General features: G+C 35.6%; 1 long non-coding RNA gene across 5 annotated transcripts in view; it reads left to right on the forward strand.

Moving 5' to 3' along the window:
• The first annotated feature begins 19,659 nt into the window (after nt 1-19,659).
• LOC147842043 (uncharacterized) overlaps nt 19,660-24,714 on the forward strand; it is a 120,407-nt gene continuing 115,352 nt past the window's right edge. For 2 of the 5 annotated variants that reach the window (XR_015501008.1, XR_015501009.1), the window contains exon 1: nt 19,701-19,800. This is a non-coding gene — a long non-coding RNA (uncharacterized LOC147842043). Of the gene's footprint in view, nt 19,801-24,714 lie in introns of all 5 variants that reach the window. The other 3 variants (XR_015501007.1, XR_015501005.1, XR_015501006.1) reach the window with 3 other exon arrangements.

Raw genomic sequence — 24,714 nt, forward strand, 5'->3', positions numbered from 1 at the left:
TAAGCGAAAAGCTGCGCTTTAATTTTTAATCGTGACACTCATAGACATGTTCATAAAATATAAATCAGAGGTAAGACTTTCTCATACATAGCCATTGGCTAGAATTATGCATTCAAGGCATTACATTATAAACGAAATAACAGATAAACCAAGACTGCTTTTCGGTCAATTTTCTTAATGGATAAACAGCTGTCATTAATAGTTAGCATGCCTTCACTTTCTTATGTGACATTAAATCCACATTTACCGGTAGTATTGACATCCCGCCCTACTCATAATTCTCTTTTTATATAGTTGTATATACAAATATGCCTATTACACATTCATAATGCACTGTGATATAGCCTGGTTTGGATCGTATTGCTCACTACAATCGATCCGCTTCAGAGTTCGTTTCAATCAAGCCGAGACCACCTTATTTAGGTGATCTCAGACCGATTGTTTTGGCAAGGATCCGAGACTGATTGCCAGTTTTACATATGCCAAACAAATTGTGCTAACTGGGGAAACGCACCAGGTTCTGAAACAAAACCTGGTGTGAAAATACCCTTACTATTTATAAATCTATATAAGTAACTTTGCCGTACACACACACACACACACACACACACACACACACACACACACACACAAACACACACACATATATATATTATATTACTCTTGAACAAATAACTGAGAATATTGCAAGTAGATAACGAAAACAAATTATATTAATGTTAAAGCCCTTAAGAGACAAACATCGTTTACCAAAATAAGTGTTCATGGTAAGGCTGCTCTAATAGAAGAAAATCTGCTGATGTGCTAAACTCAAACATATTTTTTAAATATGAGCTCAAAACAAAATGCTAAATTTATATCTAAAATACATTCTTGCCTAAAACACTAAAAAAGTATTGAGGTAAGTGTTGTATAATTTTATATATAATGTAATTGGTAATATTTTTTTTTAATGTTAGCATTTTTAACTGTTGCAGATTGCAGTTGAAAACAGTGAATTTGTTCCCATGTGCTTGAGCTAGAGGACATTGGACATGGCAAGCCGGTGTGAAAAGGCTGTAAAAAAAATTGTTGAATCAGTGACATCTGATACAGACATACTGTGTTTGACAGTTCTACTGTGCCCTGTGAGGAGTGAGTCAAAAACACATAGGAAGTGTTGAAGTTAGCGTTGTTTCTTGATGCGAAAGAGCTTTGACAGAAGCTTTCTCTCCAGTGAAAGATGGAATACAAATGTCTTTCTTTACCATGCCTTTTCTGTCTAACACTCAGTACAATGAGTCATTTTCACTGTCTCTGGTGGTGTTAAAGTCATGTTATCACAAGATCAGTGGAAGAGAACTCTGCCTTTCAGCCAATTTACATTTGCTTTTGTTGTTATAAACATGAGACCATGCTCTTTTTATGTATAATTACAGGTTTCATGTTCACTACAATGATAATGAAGATTTTTTTTTTAAAGTTTTTGATTATTTGTTTATCTCTTGCTGCATTTGCTTGATCAAGAGGACAGTAAAAACTAAAAAGAATATTCTAAAGAATATTATTTGCTTTATTAGGCACACCCATCTAACTGCTCATTAACCTTAAATTTCCAATCAGTTAATCACATGGCAGCAACTCAGTGCATTTAGGCATGTAGCCATGGTCAAGACGATCTGCTGAAGTTTAAACCGAGCATCAGAATCGGGAAGAAAGGTGATTTAAGTGACTTTGAACATGGCATTGTTGTTGGTGCCATATGGGCTGGTCAGAGTATTTTAGACCCAGCTGATCTACTGGGATTTTCATGCACAACCATCTCTAGGGTTTACAGAGAATTGTCTGAAAGAGAGAAAATATCCAATGAGCGGCAGTTCTGTGGGTGCAAATGCCTTGTTGATGCCAGAGGTCAGAGGAGAATGGCCAGACTGGTTCAATCTGCTAGAAAGGCAACAGTAACTCAAATAACCACTCGTTACAACCGAGGTATGAGGAAGAGCATCTCTGAATGCACAACACGTCTAACCATGAGGTGGATAGGCTACAGCAGCAGAAGACTATACAGGTGTCATGTTAATACGTTGCCTGGTCTGATGAGTCGCAATTTCAGCTAAGACATTCAGATGGTAGGCGCAGAATTTGGCGTCAACAACATAAAAGCATAGATCTATCTTGCCTTGTATAAACGGTTCAGGTTGTTGGTGGTGGTGTAATGGTGTGCGGAATATTTTCTTGGCACACTTTGGGCCCATTAGTACCAATTGAGCATATTGGCAAAGCCACAGCCTACCTGAGTATAGAATTATAAGGTTCTATCTGAAATTTTTGTCAAAATTTACATATTCTTATTAAATGACAATTTATTTACATTATGGGATGTTTTTTATAAGTTGTTTACATTTTAAGACTTTATTTAACAAACAAATGTTACACATATAGTGTTTGTATATAGAATGCAAAAACTTTGAAGCTCACCATCTCAAAATCATTTAGAACGCGTATAGAACCTTATATTTCTGTATTGTTGCTGACCATGTCCATCCCTTTATGACCACAGTAAACCCATCTTCTGATGGCTACTTCCAGCAGGATGACGTGTCATGTCATAAAACAAGAATCATCTCGGACTGGTTTCTTAAACATGACAATGAGTTCACTGTACTCAAATGGCCTCCACAGTCACCAAATCTCAATCCAATAGAGCACCTTTGGGATGTGGTGGAACATGATATCCACATTATGGATGTGCATCTGACAAATCTGCAGCAACTGCTTGATGCTATCATGTCAATATTGTCCAAAATCTCTGAGGAATATTTCCAGTACCTTGTTGAATCTGTGCCATGAAGGATTTGGGCAGTACTTTTTTGTTTAAGGAAAAATCGGGTCCAATCGGTACTAGTAAGTAAGGTGTACCTAATAAAGTGGCCGGTAAGTGTATATACTTTCATACACTCACCGGCCGATCACCATGAAAATGAATCGCAAGGCTGCATGTATGTATGTATTAAAATTTTATGTATTATTTTATTCCTAAAGCAGTTTTTTGTCACAATCATTTTATCAATTATCAATTTTTGAACAAATAGTTTTTTTGTGAAAACAATGTGATTTACTGTTTCAAAGAAAACATTTCATTCTAGACTATACTAAACTTGGACAATATTTAGTTTGCCTTAGAAATTTTTTTTTTGAGCCCTCAGATTCCTCGTATTTAAATTGTGTCTTGACCAAATATTGTTCTGTCCTAACAAAATATACATACAATATGATCACTAGCTCATTTAATAGGTCTTTATATACACTATGCAGGAAGTTCTGCCTTTTCAATAAATGAATTATTTTGAACATGCAGAGCTATGCAGTCAAACCGCAGGTATGACAGCAAGTACAACACGTTAGTCACTTCTGTTTTCATTTGCACTGCTCGAGTACCGCAGTGTGTTGGTTAAAAATCTACAAGAGAGTAAACGCATTTGCATTTTAATGAGCGAAAGCCGAAGTGTTTGTTATGTTTGTTCAGTGGCAGGCCAGAAGAATTGACAAGCTTCTTAAAAACGTCGAGTTCACAGTGAATAGCGCATTAATCATTGTGACTGGGCTTCCATTACGGCGAGTGGTCTGGAAGTAGCGTTACACTTCATTATCCGTGCTGCACAATGCACTGTCATAATAGGCAGAAGGGTAGCGTGAAGGCTTCAAATAGAGGAAGAAAAAAAAGAGGAAAAAACATGCACCTCATCTCATTCCCAACTATCCATATGTGGAGCTTTAGTGATAATCTTGCATGCAACATGACTGGTTTATCAACTTCATGGGTGCTGGAGAAGTTTCAGATGGAGACTGAGCTAAATTGTCTGTAGTGTATGTGAGTGAATGAGATTGTATGGGTGTTTCCCAGTGATGGGTTGCAGCTAGAAGGGCATCCGCTGCATAAAACATGTGCTAGATAAGTTGGTGGTTCATTCCGTTGTGGCCACCCCAGATTAATGAGGGGACTAAGCCGAAAAGAAAATGAATAAATGAATTTGAGTAATTGTGTTTTATCATAAATATTATGATATGTTTTATTTAATATCATTTTATTGATGTTTTTAATTTAGAAATACAAATATATTTTGACAACAAGTAAAAATATATTTTAGTTAATATATTAAGTATTTAAATATTAATGTTTTTAGTATTTGTCTTTGTTGACATCACTTAGGCTGCTTTCACACTTTGTTAAATTGCCTAGGCCAAACTCGAGTTCGATTGTCCCCCCCTTTGCCACCTTCTCGGCTGGTTTGTGTTCACACCATCTTTTTTCTTTCTGATTCATCTAGCTGCTGTTTTGTGTACAGCCATTGCTAGGTGACGGCCAGGAAAGCAAAGCAGCAAATTGAAGAAATACGCATATCATAGTCATTCTGCTTTCACTGAATCTTTTGCTTTTGTTACCAAAACCAAAATACAGAGAGCCACTTGCATTTATCTGCTGGAAAAACATTATCACTGTTTGCACTGGGTCAGCCCTGCTTGTCACCAATGTAGCTGATACACAGACATGCACACACGAATGAACATTATGAAAACTAAAGATTGCTTGTTTCTGTTATTTGATCCAAATGTGAACTGTAGTTCACACGAAGCGTAGCTCAGACCACCTCTTTCAGGCAGACTCGGGTATGGTTCATGGGTGAGCACCCAAGTTCAGAGGACAGCGTTCACACACGTACCAAACTGTGACAACTCATGCAAATTCTTGTCAGTGCAAGAGTTGCTCTTCAGTTGTTGTTGTTGTTGTTGTTGTTTTTCACTGAATATCCAGTTTAATTGGAAATGTCACATTACTGAAGTAAAACATTTTCAGGAGTGCATATTTTATAGTACTGGATTATATATGGTAATTAGTAACTGCATTGGTTAAGGTTATGTTCAGCGGTATATATATATACATACACACACACACACACACACACACACACACACACACACATATTCCTGCAAAACATGTCAGAAATTCACATTGAGTAATAATATCTATCATTCATGTATTTTGAATTCTGACCCCCACATGAATTTGTTTTTATAAAAAAATAATAATATATGCAATTAAAGTGTAATTAAATAAACAGACAAATACAAAAAATAAGAAGATAAAATCCAAAATTATTTTACACAGGTGTATGTTTACGTACATTCTAAAATAATGGGTTGGGGTGACAACAGATGTGAGGGTCCAAATGCAGTTTATTGAGAGTCAGGCAGGCAATGGTCAAAGCAGGAGCAAGCATTAGCTGAGGGAAATCCAAAAGTGTAGCAAAGGCAAAGGGGTTGATATAGGCGGCAAAACAATGAACAAGGCAAGGGTCAAAAACATGTCAATACTAGACAAGGAAAACGCTTTGTAAAGTTATAAGAGTACAAGGCTCAACAATGTGTGTGAGAACGTAAAGAGTGTGTGTGTGTGTGTATATATATAGTCCAACTAATAAGTCTTTATGGGCTACAGCTGTGTGCAAGTAATCAGGAGTGATCTAGAACTGGTGTGGGTAAAGTCTAGATGGGATACACGGCAGGACGGAAGTGTGATATGTATATCAATTATAGTAGCATGTTTTATGACACTGTATAACAATAAGTAATATTTGTACAGTACTGTGACGGTCGGGTTGGATTGGGGTACGCGTTAAAAAAATACAATTATTGGGTAATTTAATTGATGGCATGTATATAATACTCAGTACAACTACTTTTTTTACGTCACTATGATGGTTGGGTTTAGGGTTGAGGGGATTGGGGGGGTGGGGGCATTAATAAAATACAATAAATGGGAAATTTAATAAATAATATAAATAATTCTTGTTAACTTCTGGCAGCAACCATATCTAGCAACAAGTGTGTGTTTGTGTGTTTGTGTGTGTGTGTGTGTGTGTGTGTGTGTGTGTGTGTGTGTGTGTGTGTGTGTGTGTGTGTGTGTGTGTGTGTGTGTGTGTGTGTGTGTGTGTGTGTGTGTGTGTGTGTGTGTGTGTGTGTGTGTGTGAGTGAGTGAGTGAGTGAGTGAGTGAGTGAGTGAGTGTGTGAGTGAGTGTGTGAGTGAGTGTGTGAGTGAGTGTGTGAGTGTGTGTGTGAGTGAGTGAGTGAGAGAGAGAGAGAGAGAGAGAGAGAGAGGTGACTGATGAGAAATGTTTTGCAGTTCAGTGGCAGACTTGTAGTCCGGGTGAGCAATGACACATTAACTTGTTATTACCAAATTTATGTAATGACTATAAGTGCATAGTATATGAGATAAAACTTTAATTCTTGACCCTGCTGTACTTCTAGGTTTTATTTTTATTTGTTTTGTTTTTTTGGACATGTACTAATGTAAAATCATGGTATTCTTGAAAATACTTTTGGAGTTCTGTGAGCTGTAGTTCCCATAGAAGTACATTTTGTATGTAACGGAATTGTTGCAGAAAAATGTATGTGGCATTATCTAGATGGGAACACTGTGATTTTGAACATTGTGTGTCATTCAAGCATTTACTTAGCATATTTTCCATCATTACCCACAGACCACGATGCACCCACCAAAAACCAGCCAACACTGCTTTGAAACAGACCATAATAATTCCTCGTCTTGGGCTCATTGGCAACTTCTCAATCACTCCCTCTGTATTTGAAGCAAGTCTCAGCTAAAGCTTAACTTCCAATCCAGTCAAGATCCTGTTAGTAACGTACAAAGAAATCAGAATATTGCCAGTTTGCCAAATTTGCTGTACCGGTTAATGGATGCAAGCATAATTGCGAGTGCTATTTTCTGAACACTTTTATCAGAAATGATTTATTATGACTCCAAAAAGTGCTCGAAATTTTGAGTGATAATTAAAGTGATAATTTCGACACAGCAGTGGGGAAGCATGGTCGTGTCGCTTGAACAATTGTTAATTGAGCAATCAATGTGTTTTTAATGAGTGACTGTCTCCGGAATATTTAGATTGTCATTTCTCTCTCAATGCACCAAGGTGACTTGCTCGGTGTCCTTGCTGGTGAGCACCAAAAACCGGACCGTGGTTTTCAGCTGCCGTCGACACAGTCTACTGCTAATCTGATTGAAGACCAGGACTTTGACCACAGGCCATTTCCGTACCGCTGGAGAGCCCCGTTTACTGATCTAGACAGCGTCTAATGGGTTGCTTTAAATAGACAGTGTCCTAAAACCGGTCCTGGGCAGCCCCTGCGGGTCCCCGAACCGATACCCTGACTATAATAGATGACAGCTGTAGTGTAACAGCAATTAAAGTGGTGCATTTATGCGCCGAGTGGATTTTAGACTTCCCATGTCACATTGGTTTTCTCCTGGAGTCCAATTTTCTGGTATTTCTGCCATTGCCTTATGTTACATTTGCTTTCTATTTGGAAAACAAATCGCTTTCTGAATATGTTGTCATGGTAACAGGAATGGTTGGCAGGGTCATCACTCCAAGGGCATGGCGTAAAGGGAGAAAAAAATAATAATAATGGCACAGTAGATGATCTTTAATGGCCTTGACTATTAAGTCAAATCACTGCAATAATAGGCAGGTAAGTGCAATGCAATTTTGCTCTGCTGGTGGCCTCCCTCTTCGCTTTCCCATTTTCATTAATATTTGCATTATTTCTCTCCGGTCTCTTATGTAAGGCCGAAACGGAGGAGGGGAGAAGTGGCTGCACCTCAAAGAAAAGCCAGGGCTGTTTGACTCAGCTGTCATCATTATCACAAATGTAGATATTTTGCAGTGTGGAAGTAGAGCGAGCGATCAGAACCAATACATCCTGAGGTCTGTGGGAAACTTGCTGAGTTTCATCTGTATGTACTGTACTGCAGCTGCAAATTAGCCTCCAGTTAAAGGCTCCATGGCCATTTATTTATATAAAGCTGCAACTATAAAGCAAAGTAGCGACAGTGGACTTCTGAAATGAGGAGGCAGAGTTTTCTTTGTGCTTATTTTTTTTTCTTTTTTAAACAGCTTTTAGAATTGTATACATCTTACATTTTACTGTACATCAAGCAACCAATGTTATATATATATATATATATATTTTTTTTTTTTGCATTATACAAGAACAACCTATGATATTATGTATATTTATTTATCTTATACTATACAGAAAGCAGGGGCAGAAAAGATCTTTGAGTTAAGGGCAATATTTGCTGCATGAAATTGATTTTCAGGGTCATGTTTTTCCATTAATAATGACATTTTTATAATTATCTATAATAACTGTGTCTCTGTCATATTTTATTTTAAATACTTACATTTCTTACATTTCGAGGTCACTTCTTAGTGCTTTTTGAAGTTGTCCTACAACGAGTAAAAGAGCATATTTCTTGAGTTCACATATTATCTGCAGCACAATATAAAAATATTAATGTGATATTTGAAAAAGAACACTAATAAAACTGAGAGAAGATTTCAGATGCCTCACAGTTATTGATGCTTGGGCACCTGTTGATAATTTCATTCATTTAACACTGCAGCTGAACATTTTTTTGGATTTAGTGCAGAACAGAGTGAAGATTGGTCTGGTCCAAAGTTTAGTGATGAAAGTAATTTTAATTTATTTGCATCTGATTAGAAATATTATGTTCATCATCAAATTAGGGAAGATTTTTTTTTTTAATTTGTTAAAATTCTGTGAAAGTTGGAGTTGTAGTGTCATGGTTTGGTGATGTTTTCTGAAGTAGGAGTTTGACCTTTTGTAATGTATTCTAATGTGTATTTACATAGCACATTTATAATGTAGGGCCATACACCCAAAGCGCTTCACAATCATGAGAGGGGGTCTCTCAGCAGCCACAGGACAACGACGCCATTGCACTCACCTCAAACCAGCTATAGTTGGAGTGAAGAGACAATGAAATAGCCAATTCAGGGATGGGAATTATTGGGAGGCCATGATCGGGAGGGCGGATGGAGGGAATTTCTCCAGCACACCAGGGTTACACCAATACTCCTTATGAAAAGTGCCATGAGATTTTTAATGACCACAGAGAGTCAGGCACACGGTTTAATGTCTCATCCGAAAGACAGTGCTCACTGACAGTAAAGCATCCCCATCACTATACTGGGGCATTAAGACTCACACAGACAACATGTGGTCTCCTATCCAGGTATTGACAGGGCTCAGCCCTGCTTAGCTTCAGTGAGTAATTGTTCTTTGATTGGTGATTGGGCTGTGGCTGTTTATAAAGCTAAATGGCAGAGTGAATGAAAATATTTATCAGAAGCAGTTTATCAGAAGCTACAATTTATTGTTCTCTAATTCCAATCTGTTGTCTTTTCAATCTCTATAATGAGGTTCAAACTTTTACATTAAGGGAAGAAGAAAAAAAAATATATATATATATATATATATATATATATATGTATTATATGTATGTATGTATATGTATTATATGTATGTATGTATATATGTGTGTGTTTATGTATTTATATATATTTATAAATATATATTGGTTCTTTTTCTTTTGTATACATAAAAGTGTTCAGAGTGGAGTTTTGACATTTCAGAGCCACTGTACCAGCAAAAGCCAAAATCCAGAATGCTGTTACTTGCAGCACAGAGCACTTTTGTTCAATTTATGACAAACAAAATGTGTAACATATGGACAGAATTCGCCAGATTGTTGAGAATCACTGCTGTTGCCTACTGTATGCTGGTTTCAGAGCCTGTCGCACACCTTTCCCATGCTGCTGTTTGGAAGCGTGTCCATACCTTTGGCATACTGCCAGTGTCATTTCAGTATTTGTTTGCAGAAATTTCTATTATGTGGCTGAACTATTGCAAGCAAAGTCTCAAATAATGATTGATTTCTTGAAATAAACTTTTCATTTGAGGATAATCCTTCTCCATGCACAATATTTGCTCTTTGTTTTTTAAAGAAAAGCGAAGAGAACACAGTATCACTTCTTGTATTGACTCCAATTTGTTTTGGAATATTTTTCGCATCTTTTTGCATTTTTTCACATCAGACTCAGAGCAAGGTTTCTGTGCAAGATGCATTTTTCAGATACATAACTACTCACAATAAGTTAGGAATATTGTGAGAGATTCAATGGGCGTACGGTGTTTGTTTCACTTCCGACAGTTTTGGGATAGGGAGGCAATTGTATTGGGGTGATAAACACATCTGAATTTGCATTTTACATGTTATGGTCACATTGTGTATACGTGTGCATTATATTAGTCCCAATACCAAAAGAGAACCATTTTTATTGTGACATCAATTTCAACATTCTGTGGGTATAAAAAGCTTTTACTGTCAGTAAAAGTAATTTCAAGTTCATAATTTAAATAGTGATGAACACATGACATCACTTAACGGGTAAACAGCGCCACATTGCCATAGCGCGTCTTCGGGTCAAATGTTGCTTGTGAACTTAGTGTGTCTCAAAGTGTCATCAGCAGACTTACATCAATACACAGAACTACAGGCTAAGTTCATGACAGACCCAGGAAAGAACCCCCACGAGTGATGGAACTGCCACACAGCTACAGGCCTGTATACGAGATGTAAGGGGTACTAGGGTTTCCAGATCAACCATTCACAACCGACTCCACTGACACCAAGACACCGCCAAGAATGTTTGAAGACCATGTGACCTGGACATTGCAGCAGTGGTCTACCATCCTTTTCACTGGTGTCGGGTCATCTTGCACAGAAATTATGGTTGTCAGCGTTGCTGGAGAAGGCAAGGTGAATGATGCGCTGAAGTCAACATGGTCCCCAGGGTTTGCTTTAGTGGAGGAGGTGCAACAGTCTGGGCAGGCATCACCAGTCAGCGCAACACAGATTTGGTTATTGTAAATGGCTCAGTCACTGCTCGTTCTTACCTCAGAGACATCTTAGAACCCATCAACACCCCCTAATACTGCCAGCACACCCCCAACTTTTTGCTTATGGATGATAATGCTCCACCACATTGTGGCAGAATTGTCACAGCTCGACTTCAGGAAGTGAGTGAATACTGGTGAATACATATTAAGTGTTTTTTTGACTAGAAATTTTTTTTTTCTTGATTTACAAGACTTACAAGAATTTGAGGAGGACCTTAAAAGGCAAGTAATGACAATTGCCAACATTGGGATTAGTCAACTTTGGAATCAAGCTAGACAAACCATCATGATTGAGGGTATGAGGATCCTAAATGGAATAGATATCTCAAGGTGCTGTGCTCTTCTGATTAGAATAATATATATGCTCTGAATCTAAGCTACCCTAAGGAATTTAAAAATATTTCTAAAGTTTCTGGAACTTGATGGACTGAAGCCCCGTGCAAAAGTATTGCATTTCAAGAAAATTAATTTCTGAAGTCTATTCTTATTTCAGAGTACATTTTGCTCTTCATGCTGCGCTTTGATTTTTTTTTTTCATGCTGTTTATAAGGAACACTGCACATTTTTGTTGTGTAAAATAATGACAAACTTTGGTTTAAAAGAAATAAATAATTACTGAAAACAAAAATGTTGTTGTAAAATGTATTTCTTACAACCAATTAAATGAACAGTAAATGTAAATACTAAAAAATATTTGAAAACTTGAATATTTCAGCCACTTAATTCATTTGAGGTTCTAAACTTGAAAATGTGGATGTAAAATTATGGTAATTAATGAAATAACACTGGATTTATTTTGAATTTTAAGTAATAAACTAGTTGAAACTTAATTTTTTGAGTGCTCAACCTAGAAAATAGAGTTTATGTTATGTAGAAAAACCTCTGATTGAAGAGGAAAAGGTAATTTGGCTAACATATAGTGATAAAGTTTGCTGTCTGGACCTCATTTTGTTAGATGTTGTCATAACCTGAATATATTCATTATTCATCATTCGTCTTTTTTTTTTTTTTTTTTAGTCTACAATATTTTTAGAGCATAGAGCACCCCACTCCCACATGACCTGGCAGCATTTAGCACTTATGGAAGAGTGAAACGCATTGCCCCAGAACAGCACCATGTGGCTAGTGATGAGCATGGGACGTCGCTGTCAAGCTGTCATTGTGGCAAATGGTGGAAATACATGCTACTGAAATTGTCAACTTTTGTTATTTAGGGCTATACTTGTTATTGTCTAAATTTTGGGGGGATATAATATTATATTAAATAATAATATAATATAATATTAAAGTAATGAAAATGGTGTTTTTTCTCATACATCATTATTAATTATTTCATTATACAATTTAGTGGAAAAGCACTCATGTGAATAATAATATCCCTAACTTATTGTGAGTGGTATATGCAAAAAATGCTTAAGAAAATTTCAGACTTCTGCAAAAACCTAAACTATCCCGGTCATGGGCCTCTCTCATCTTACATTACTGTAATCACTTCTCTTTTTATTACTCCAAAACTCCTTCATGAGACTCATGAAGTTTGGTCTATTAATTTAGTTTAATTTTAAGTAATATGGTCAATTGTCTATTTAAATTTCTTTTGTCTTATCTTGTTATCTTGGATGCAATTTGTTGTTTGTTTTAAGAAAACACTTTCTTTTTTTGACTCCTCTACTATATATATGCACACTGAATGATCGGGTAATGTTCATAAAAGCATGGAGTAGTTGCTGAAAAATGTCCTCCATTGACGTCAGCTCTTTAGACTGCTTTCTAGGTTATTCATGTTCCAGAATCTAATGTAGGGTCTGTATGAATCCTGAGTGCTTTTAGCCCCCAACAATGTAGAATGATTGCTGTGGAAAATTGCAGCAAACATATCAGTCACATTCCAGCAGCAGGCTGAGATTACGTCTGCGTTCATGTGCCAATATGAATTTCTGTACACATGAAGAATGACTACTAGTATCAACTTGCAGTAAATCTGTGTTGGTTTCAGCTGCAGTGTGGAGGCACAGACAGGGCTATCATGTAACATGGAAACACTAATGAATCCCTGAGAAAACATGCCGGTATTCCTACAGTTGCTTAACATAAACATTTATTTTCTTGGATTTCTGCCTTAGTTTAGCTTCTCTCGTGTTCTGTTACTGACGACAAATGATTTGTCTTAATGTTTAATCAAAAACAACAAGATACCTTTAAGTAGAGTGATAACATTTCACAGTCTTTCTCAGCCGCTTTGGAACATTTCTCAGATCAGAATTGAATTTCTAAAAATGTGTCACTTGTGCACATCCAAAAATGCAGTTTCTCATTCCTTTGAACAAGTAGCAAATTCTTTAGTATATCCATGCTGCTGTTTGCTACATTATAAGTTGCTTATATCATGTTGATGTATTATGGCCTCTATCTAAATAGTTTCACCCCACAACATTTAGGCATTAGTTCATAGGTGTCACTTCCAGCTCATGCAGGACCGCAGCTCTGCACAGTTTCAACCCTAATTAAACACACCTGATCAAACAAATTAAGTCCTTCAGGCTTCTGTGAAACCTACAGGTAAAGCTGCGGTCACAGAGTTTGAGCTTGTGAAATTCTGTAGTACCGCGGTGCAAAAAGGGGCAGGATTAAGCAAGCTAATTAGACATTTAAAAGGCGAGGGATTGGTCAATATTTAAAATTTCTTTCCAGAGAGGTCATGTTTTGATCCTCGATTAATCTCTTACAGTTTTCACCAAGCCTGAACTTTGCAATGCAGCAAACTGCGAAACTTTTCCGGTCTGATGCATTTGTGTGCGAATGAATGGAAGTCTATGAGGAGAAAAGTCTAGTGTGACCGCAGCTTTAGTGTGTTGGAGCAGGGTTGGAACTAAACTGTGCAAAGCTGCGGCCCTTTGTCATAATATTTTGTTATAATGCATTTTTCCTTACATTTCCATTAGAATTTTTTTCTTAATCTGTCCTGAATTTATAGATTACTCAGGTGAATCTTGACTCTTTCTAATGAAGGTGCATCTCATGAACCATCAAGTAGATAGAGGAAGTGTATGGAGACTGCACTGTAATTCCTACAACACTTCATGTGCAGTTTACTCTTAAGGAGTTTGTCCTATCCTCAGTTTCTATTTATTTTTCTTTGTGCTATGCAGTGCTGTCTTTTTCTTCCTGTATCTCAATGACATGGTCGGTCAACAAATTACAATACAAACAATAAAGACATAAATACTAATGTGTAGACAATAATAGTAATAATAATAACAATAATAATATTAATAATAATAATAATTATATATATATATATATATATATATATATATATATATATATATATATATATATATATATATATATATATATAATTATAACTGTAGCCATAGTTTACATCAGAACATCCATCCAGAATACACACTTGTATTGACAACATGACTAAGTAATTTGACTGTCTTACAGTTTGATACAATAACACAAGAAGTTGACAGCACTGACATGTTCATCGACACTTATTTATTTTTGATAGATGAACTAAGGATTTTGAACAAGAGACTGGCATTGGTCAATTGATCGATAATAGATAGATAGATTATTGCTAATTATCCCTGAAAACAGGATAATATTTAGATTTTCTAGAAATTGCTTTTTGATTTAAGACTTTTTAGATATTTGAATACTAGAACTTCTATGCTAAGCTGCTTCGACACAATCTACATTGTAAAAATGCTACATAAATAAATATACATTTAATTGAATTTGGCCTAGAAACAAAAGACAAGACAAAAGTCAGTAACTACAGTTGTATTTGGAGTAAAGAAGGAAAGAAAGTAAGAAAGAAAAAAAGAAAGAAAGAATCAACCACAAGAAACAAATTCATTCATTCATTCATTCCTTTTTGGCTTAATCCCTTTATTAAAGGGGGGTCACCACAGTGAAATAACCCACCAACTTTTTTTAGCATATGTTTTACGCCGTGGATGCCCATCACTGGGAAAGACCCAAACACTCTCATTCACACACATTGACTATGGATTTAGCATACCCAGTTCACCTATATCGCATGTCTTTGGACCGGAAACTGGAGCACCCGGTGGAACCCCACATAAACATGGGGAGAATATGCAAACTCTAAACAGAAATGCCAGCTGACCCAGTTGAGGCTTGAATCAGCGATCTTCTTGCTGTGAGGCGACAGCGCTACCCACTGCGCCGCCCATTAGGAAAGAAGTAAGGGACCAATTTATGTTATGCATACACATAAAGAAGTGGTGCATGAAGATCCTGGCAGAGCAGCTCAGCCATGTAATGCATACACCAGCTAACGTAAATGTGTAGTGGTGCCAAATCATGTCTTCTGCATATGCATGGGCTTCTTGCAAGTTACCTATAGCAGTTTCATGCATGCAGTGCAAGTCCTGCCTAAAAGAGTGCTGCATGCAGATCCTGATGGAGGAGTTTTGTCATGTAATGCATGCACTGATTGTTAAATTTGTAACACAGTGGTACCAAATCATGTCCTCTGCAAATACATGGGCTTATCAGAAGTTAAACACAACAGTTTCATGCATGTAGCGCCTCTCCTGCCTAAAAGAGTGGCAAGACTGGTGCATGCACCAGAAAGGTTGACACACTAACTCATTTGAACCAAATCATGTTATACATGGGGTTATCATAAGTTAACAATAACAGTTTCATGCTTGTAGTGCCATTCCTGCCTAAAACAGTGGTGCATGCAAATCCTGGCAAAGCAGCTCTGCCATGTAATGCATGCACCCAGTAAGTTGAATGTGTAACAAAGTGGGACCAAATCATATACACAGGCTTGTTACAAGTTAACTATAACAGTTTCATTAAAATAGCGCCATTCTTGCCTAAAACAGTGCTGCATGCAGATCCTAGCAGAGCAGCTTTGCCATGTAATGCATGCACAGAGCAAGTTCACTGGTCAATCTGTGATTTTGTAAACACTATTGGTTGGGTTTAGGGAAGTAAAAGGGTGGGTCAGGCAATGACTCAGTCAGTTAACAGTGGCCTCTGGTGGATTTACGCGAAAATAGCAGGTGAGAATGGCACTCGAAAGAGAAATTCAAGATCTGAAAAAGCATACACAGCGACCCCTGGTGGATTCGTGAAAACAAAAACTGCAAAAAGACGTAGCTCCTGGGACGTATTTGGCACTCTACAGAAATATATAGGGGTACATTTTCAGAATGAGCCTTGGTTGAAATCATGTCATCTGTATATACTATAGATGGATGGATAGTCTAGTTTATTAAGCTTTTTGACAATTTCTTTATTTTGTTATAATCTATTCTATTTATTCATTTGATTTCAACAATTTGAATCTATATTGAACTCTTACCTGTAGACTAATGTTACATCTTTTAAATGACAATCATAGTATTTTGACATTTTGAGTCTCACAGTCATCTATCCATCACTGTTTTAATTCTAATATAAGGTTTAAAAAAAGAGCTTGTCTCACTCTTTCAGTACCTTTCCATGTGTCTCATCACCCTCTCAGATGATCCTGCATGTCGACCAGGCATTAGAAAGTACAGTGATTCCCCTTGTACGCATTACAAGAATATTTCACCTAACTAACATTTATAACCAGTGGGAAAAGTCCTGCCGTTTGCTCCTCCAGCTTGCCATAAAAATTAATATCAGCCTCATTTTGATAAGCCGAGCATATCAAACAACAGATGCATTGTTTGTTAAACACAGCTGCACCTACAGAGGGGAAGATTACACATTTCTCACACACATCTGCCTGTTTGTTTGTACATCTCTCTGAAGTAAAGCCTTGTTCACTGTAGCAAGCGTAAATGTGTTTTACAATTCACCTTTTTCATAAAGATTAGCTTCTGAGTGGCATTATAATCTGCAGACCTGTTTATCAGCGGTGCTTTACAAGAAAAGGATAAGCAGCCAGTCTGTTTAATCACAATTCAGATTCAAATGTGTTTTTTAATTATTTTTAAGGTCATTTGGCCCTTATCTCTGCACTGATTGGTATGTCTGCTGCCTTTTTTTCCTTTTTTATTGTTAGTGGAAATCAGCGAGTCTTTAGTATAGCGAGATTTGTTTTCGGTCAAGTGTATTTTCTCTTAAAGAGCAATTCTTTTGCTTCGTCGTCTACCTTTTGACTTCTGTGAATGTCACTTGCTTTTTATATGCGAATATGGGCAGGGAACGATAAAGACCTCGCATCAAATGGACTTTTCAAACGTGTTTATAAAAGCTTTTTGATGACAGGTAAATAGCAGCAAATTGCATTTGGAGCGATTGTTTGTCTTTGTTTTGAATTCTGGATGAATAATGCGTGTCTCTATGAATGGCAAGAAAATTACTTTAAAATATGCTTGTGGGGGATATTGTATGTCTCTCAAGATATACCCGGTCAATATTTATCATCATTACTTTTTCTGCCAAATGCCATTTGACAAAAGAAGAGCCAGTTAAAACTCATTTTCTTTCTCCAGACTTTGGCATGTGTGAAATCATGTCTCTAAGGGAGAAAAATAGAAACAATGTTGTTGTTTTTAATACATTTTATGTCCATGGAACATTTTTGTGTATGGTTAACACAGATTATTTATATTGTTTCATAATATTTATATTATATTTTCATGTTTTTTTTATAAAAAATGTGGTAAGACTTTATTATGATGGTCCCCATTGCACATTTTACTTCTCATTAGTAGACTGTCTGCTTATTATATCCTGATACTGCTCCTTCAACAGACATTTAACTGACTATAAGAAACGTTGCAAGTTCATGTCAACTTACACTTACCCTAACCAGAACCTATAACAGCCTACTTATAATGTAATGAGAATTAGTTGGCATGTAGATGCATCAAAATAAAGTGATACCAAAAAGGCTGATGGTTCTGCTGGGAAAATTTGAGTATCTGCCCACATCTTATACACACCCCATTCTTACTGTTACGTCTGAGATATGATGCAAGGAGTTAAACAAATGTGAGGATTTAAATGCTGTTTTTCGGTTTTATTGAACTCAAAGTAAAATTTAAACAAAACAAGAACAGGGAAAACACTCCTACATCCTGGAAGTAATATATGTATAGTGCAAACAAGTTTCCCAATAATGAGTTTCAGCTGGAAGAGCATCCACTTCGTAAAACATATGCTGGATAAGTTGGTGGTTCATTCCGCTGTGGCAATCCCAGATCAATAAAGGGACTAAGCTGAAAAGAAAATGAATAAACTGAATGAATGAATGAAATTGCAAACAATTCGGTAAACATTATGTTGAGGGGTTGGAGATTAAATAACTTTGGTAATTAACAAGAGAAAACTCAAATGACCGGGCGCAACAAATGAAAACATGGAACTGAACAAAACACAAACAAAACAGGGACTGTTACACTTACAAACACACTTCTGTATTTTGCCGTCATTTGGTCATTGTCATTTTGCTTACCATCATGGGATAAAAAAAAGAGCAATAATTATGTTTTGAGAAAAAATATTTTATCGCTAAATGCTTTATTTCCTGAAAATTAACACGTCACTGTTCTGATATATATTTTTTTAATTTGTGCGAAAAACTGTCAGAAACGCTTGATGTAAAATCTGAATTGTGAGTATTTATAATTTAAAATGGCTATATAAAGTTTTTAATTGTTTTCTCTTTCTTACAATTGCTCAAAGTTTTGGTTTTTCAGAATTTATAATTCATATAAACTGTTATGTCATATAGTGGCAAGGTGTCTAATTGGTTAGCAAGACATTCTGTGTAGATTTTGTATGTCTTTCCCTGTAGCTGCGTGGGATTTGTCTGAGTGGTCTGGTTTCTTTCACAATCCAAAGACATGCAGTATAGGTGAATTAGATAAACTAAATTATCCATACTGTGTGAATGAGAGAATGTGTAGTGTTTCCCAGCACTGATAGTTGGGGCCATAAGGACCTCTGCCAGTAAAACCTATGCCAGACTAATCAAATCAAATCAATTTTATTGTCACATCATCAGCAGCACGTGTGCTGTGATGAGTAAAAAGCTTAAGTGCTGGCTCCAGACAGTACAAAATACACATAGTGAAAATACAACGACAGTGCAAAATACAGACAGTGCAAATACAACGACAGTGCAAAATAAAAAATATAAATTAAATGTTGTCATTTTATGTCTTGAAATTAAACAAACCCTAACCCTAACCCTAATCCTGAGCGGGTAGGATAATAGTTCAAGTATTAATTTTAACTTTTTTTCCCTGCATCTTGCAATTCAAAAGTTTCCTTAACCTGCAATTGAAAGCAAATGTAATTCACAATTGTAATATACTCTGGAACTTCTGTAAAAAAAAGAGTTTTGACTTTTTCCCACACCTTTCCAACTTTTCGTTCATAGTTAACATTAATAGGTGTTTATAAGCACACCACAATTTTGAGTTGTAACAATTCTTGTGGAGAAAATAGTCAGAATTGTGAGATGTTAAGTTGCAATTGATGCATACAGCATAAAATACCACAATTAAATTTGTTCTTTTTTTTACCCAGAGTCAGAAACAAGCTTTCATACCCATCAGGATTGTAGTAGGACACTGCTACTTGAGTGTCTTTTAAAACAGCAGTTTAAAAAACACCTTAAACATTCTGGTTTGTTGGAACCTGCTTAGTTTAGTTGTTGGTTTTTTTGTGGGCTTTGGCTTTCTACATGTTGCTTTTGTTTACAGTATAGCATGCTTGTAAATCTGTGATCCAAGATAAAAAAATCATGATACTCGGTGGAGCTCCAGCTCTGAAAGTGTGTTATGTCAGCAGGGCTAAACTGGCTGTGCTTTCCTTTTACAACTTGTAAATATCTGTAATGGACTGGGCTTCCATCCAGATCCAAAATGCCACACAGACACACTTTAACAGAGAAGCACACAGAGACAGACACAATATGGGAGCTGAATATTGGGTTGCTGTTGACTCCAATCGATCACGAATTTATCACAGACAACATCGGTAAGCCTTTTTTTGTATCTCATAGCTATTACACCTACCGCTTGGCTTTCAAACTAACAGACGCATTGATCCATAGTGCTGATACACTATTCTTTTTTTCTGCTGGAAATTTGTAACTCTCGGGTTAGAATTTTGACCTATAAGCACTTCAAAATGTAATTGAACAAATGTCATTGAATGTTTTAATCGTATTGCATTAAGATGATTTAATGATACTTGTCTATACTATCTGGAATAAATGTTTATAACATATACAATGACTTTTCCTTACAATTGTGAGAATTGTTGTTGTTCTTATTATCATATAAAACTGACATACTTTTTTTTCTAAAATTTCCAGGTTATTTAAGCAATTCTGACTTTTTGTTAACTCACCATTGTGATTCACAAAGTGCATTTGTGTATTTATATTTTCATATGCACAAAAAATAGCAGCTATGTTCTTAAAAGTGCAGTGTAATACTAAACTTCTGTATAGTTTTCGACAAAAGTTTTAACTAAAATGACTCTAAAATTATTTATAGGGTTTAAACAATTCTCCTTATGAAGTGTACATATTAATCAGGGATGAAGTTATGACAAATTAAGTGTAATTATATAGTATTTAATCAGTTCAATTTGTTACACCACATGACTTAGATTTGATACAAATTTTTGTTGTGGATATTGTCGATTCAATAAATGTTAATATGCATTGGTTGAGATATAAAATTAATATATAAAAACCTAATATGCTTTATTTTAAGGTCTTTGCCAAGAAAATAATAATAATTTTAGTCCTATTTTATTGGAGGTGGCCTTAACTAATGTTCTTATACTGAAAATTTGTTACATTTTGTTACAATGTACTTATTGTTTCAGTACATGTAATGTAGTACACTATTCATGTAATAACATTTCTAATTAATGTCTGTAATTGCATTTGTAATTACACTATTGATCATCCCTTGCACATTAACCCACACTTAACATATCCATACCAGCAAGCCTTTCTCTAACTCTGCACATATCCTACCTCAAAAGCACCAGATGTGATTTGCAATACACTGTGAACACAGTAAATACATTGCATTGGTACATAGTAGTTAAGGCCACCTAATATAAAGTGGGACCCATTAATAATTTTCTTAAAACAATAATGAATTTTTTTCAATGATTGACTTTTCTTTTATTAATAATAATACTATTTTGTAATATTTTTAGTAACTAAAATAACAAAACAAAAAATAAAGTAAAATCTAAAATATTTTTAAACTGATATATTAAAAAAACATAGTCGTATATGTTTAGTTACATTAACAAAGATTAAGTAATGCTTTTTGTGTTGCTCATTAATTCATGTTAACTAATGCATTATAAAAAAAAACTAGCTAAACATGTCAGACCAAAGCATATTTTATGAGTTTTTTTTACTCAGAAGTACCACTGCAGGACTTGGTTGTCCATTAGCAACAAACAGTTTCCCCACTTGCTCACCAGATGACACAAAAGACAAAAATGAATACCACTTGACAAACTGACTTGGAAACATGACCTACTCAATGAGGATTTGAGATATCGGATTTGGATGCATTATTGTTTTTGTTGTTGTTTTGCCACTGAAAGCAATCTGTTACATTGTTTGAAAAGTTGTATATAAAACGTTATTATTATTATTATTATTATTATTATTATTATTATTATTATTAGTTAGTGATTTCCAAAAATCTTATATATTTTATAAACTATTAGAACTATATTATTTTATCCATAACCTGCAGACTATACAAATAGTTTTAACTTATATTTAATATATACTTAATATAAATGTTTTTTTTTTTACTTAATATTCAACATTTTTCCATTGGATTGCGACCCCTGGGGTTTTTATGCTAGATTAACATCACAGCAATAGCGTTAGTTGCAGCAGATTGATTTTACAGTACAATGTTAAACTTTGACACCTTCATGGCACTCACATACATTAAAAATAAAGCAACGACTGAACAAGGTGGACAATTTCCAAAGTCTCCAAAATTAAACCAAGAATAGTCTTGTGCGACAAACATTGTGCTCACCGTTCTCATTAAGTGAGATTAATATTAGATTAAACAAATGAATAATGATCATAAAAAGTTGACTGTTGCACTTTTTTGTGTCGTCAATAAGCTTGTTTATATAAATACTATTAGTGTGTGTGCACCATTGTGTGCAATATTTGTATGCTTATAACCACCTCCGAGCATAGAGGGGGTCGCTAGTCACTGGTGTTGTTATTTTAGAGGTTGCGGGTTGAAAAGTTTGAGAACCCCTGCTATAGAGAGTTTACTCTTATCATTTTGATTAGTGTTATTTTTTGGGGATGTGCAGTTTAATTCACAGAATTTCTATGAGTGTATACTGTAAACTCGCAGACTTTTTCGATCATGTCATAAAGCATGTTTATTTTCCTCATCTAATTTATAAAATATGTTTACAGATTTTTCTGATCCCATAACTCTGTGGTTAGTAGTTTTGGAAATTATAAACAGCTGTTTCAATGTAATGTTAACATATATTTTCTGTGTGATTTTATGTTTCAAGATTTTACTTCAAATGTCGCATCCATAACACTGCAATCGCTGCTCTGTTGAAAAAATATGCCTTAAACTTTTTTGTTGAATAAAATCAACTTTTCTAATCATATCAACTTACATCAGTCAAATTGACTAAAATATGTTAAAACTTTGTATAAACGTTAAGACGTTAAACTTTGTATAAAGTATACAAATATAACTTATAACCTGATTAACCTTTTAAAATATGTTGAAGCAACGAAACTGATTATCGTAACATTTTTACAATGGTCTCTGGAGGGCCGCAACTCTGCATAGTTTATCTCCAACCACCTCCAACTCACACCTGCTTAATAGTCTCTAGTCTTGAACTGCTTGATTAGTTGGATCAGCTGTGTTAGATTAGGGTTGGTGCAAAAATGTTTAGAGCTGCGGCCCTCCAGGAATTGAGTTTGAGACCTATGGTGTAGACATTTAAAATATACAGATTTATATTGTAGTCAACAGAATCATTATGAGTTTTTTTGAAACAATAGATCTAAAATAATAGACAAAAACAACTTCCTTGATTTCATCACCTCATATCCAGTAAATAAATAAATAAATGAGACTACACTTTTCCTCATCCTCCAATCAGATTAAATCGCCTCTTAATAGTGACATCAGTCACATTTCTGTCAGCAGTTTGACAGGTAATAGCCCTGCTTTGACAAGATCTTTCTCCCGTCCTCAGTCTGAGAGATGAATGTGTATGCTAACAGCAGGTATATTATAGAGCTCCTTGACACTGATATCACCACACCAGGCTATTCTCTCTTCTTTTCACAACTCAGCGGTGCCAGCAATGAGATCATTCCCAGCACTGTTGAAGAAGTGCAAGGTGGTATAGCGCCACATTTCATTCCGAGAGTCCTGAAGCATCACGATCGCTCACAAATACGGCATCATCTTTTCTTATAGGTTCTGGCCTCTATTAGCCAGCTGCATTCACTGCCATCAGGCACTGTGTGGTTTTCTACGCAACTTTAGCCAGCTTCAGTTTGTTTTTTGGAACAAATTACCATGCGTCTGTTTGAGAGGGTTTGGTGAAAGCGTGTAGTACTTCACAAATGGGCCGCATCCACAATAATTGCCCTTGAACGCTTGACGAGTCTGTCCACAGGCACTGGATGTTCATTTCCTTCAAACGGAGCATAAAAAACACATTGAAGCAGCCTTAAATAGCAGTGTTTAAAGGCACAGTCCATGCAGAAAAACATAATCTGGTGTTTCTCAGCCATATTTGTTTTGAGAATAAAGAATTTTATTTTGTCGAGCACTGTTTTAGAAGTAGAATGTTTGAAGAATGTCCTTGTTGCTCATTTCCATAGTTCTATAAAGTGTCAACATGACCCAACAGCCCCAATCATTTATGTATACATCCTATTTTGTTTCTTTTTGCCCTTTTCTGTAAGTATTGACAATGTCGTAATTATATTGTGAAATTTTTGATACTCCGATTTTCAAATACGTGATAGAGCATAGATTTTGTCGTTTAAACAGATTAATAAAGATCATATTACTTGTTAAAGATCAGATAATGGGCTAGAAAGAATGCAGTTGTAATTGTAAGTTAACAAGTGTAGTATTTATATTATTCTTATTACAAATTAGTTGTATTTAATTAGATGGGATACAGCTGAGGATACACACATTAATACAGCATTATCGAATAAAATTGTATTTCATTATGTTAGGCTATATTGACGCGAGTATCCTCAGCTGTATCCCACCTAGATTTCGCCCTCTCCTGCAACACTGTGAATGGGATACAGCTGAGGATACTTGCGTCAATATAGCATCATTTTTGTGACGCTGTTCATTAAATTATATTTATACATAACTGTGAGGATGGAGGTATGGAAATGTTGCTAATCAAACACAATTACCATTGAATTTAATACATAATAATAATACTTTACATTAACCTCCGATTGCAGCTGTATCACTTCTAGCAACAACCGTAGGAGCGATCCGATCAGCTGGATTTATGTCATGTTTATTCATAAATTTCTGCCAAATTACATGAAGGTAAGCAACTGTTTATCTGAGAGAGGAGTAAAGAAAATATTCTAGTTACATAAACAGCACCTTACATGAACAAAGCACTTTGTCCAGTTGTATTGAAATAATTATTATTGCCGTCTTCATAGACTTCTGCGTGGATTTTACAAACCTTAAATGGAATGTTTTGCTTTACTTGCATAGAAAATAATTTTTTTTAAATATCTTTGTTGATAATTTGCATACCAGTAAAGGTGAATGGGGATTGGAGCCGTAAAGCAGCAAAAGCAGATCATCAAGTAGCAGCCCTCTTACTGATAATTTATGACTTTATCTC

The sequence above is a fragment of the Danio rerio genome, chromosome 10, assembly GCF_052040795.2.
Source record: "Danio rerio strain M-AB ecotype USA chromosome 10, GRCz13ab, whole genome shotgun sequence".
NCBI lineage: Eukaryota > Metazoa > Chordata > Actinopteri > Cypriniformes > Danionidae > Danio > Danio rerio.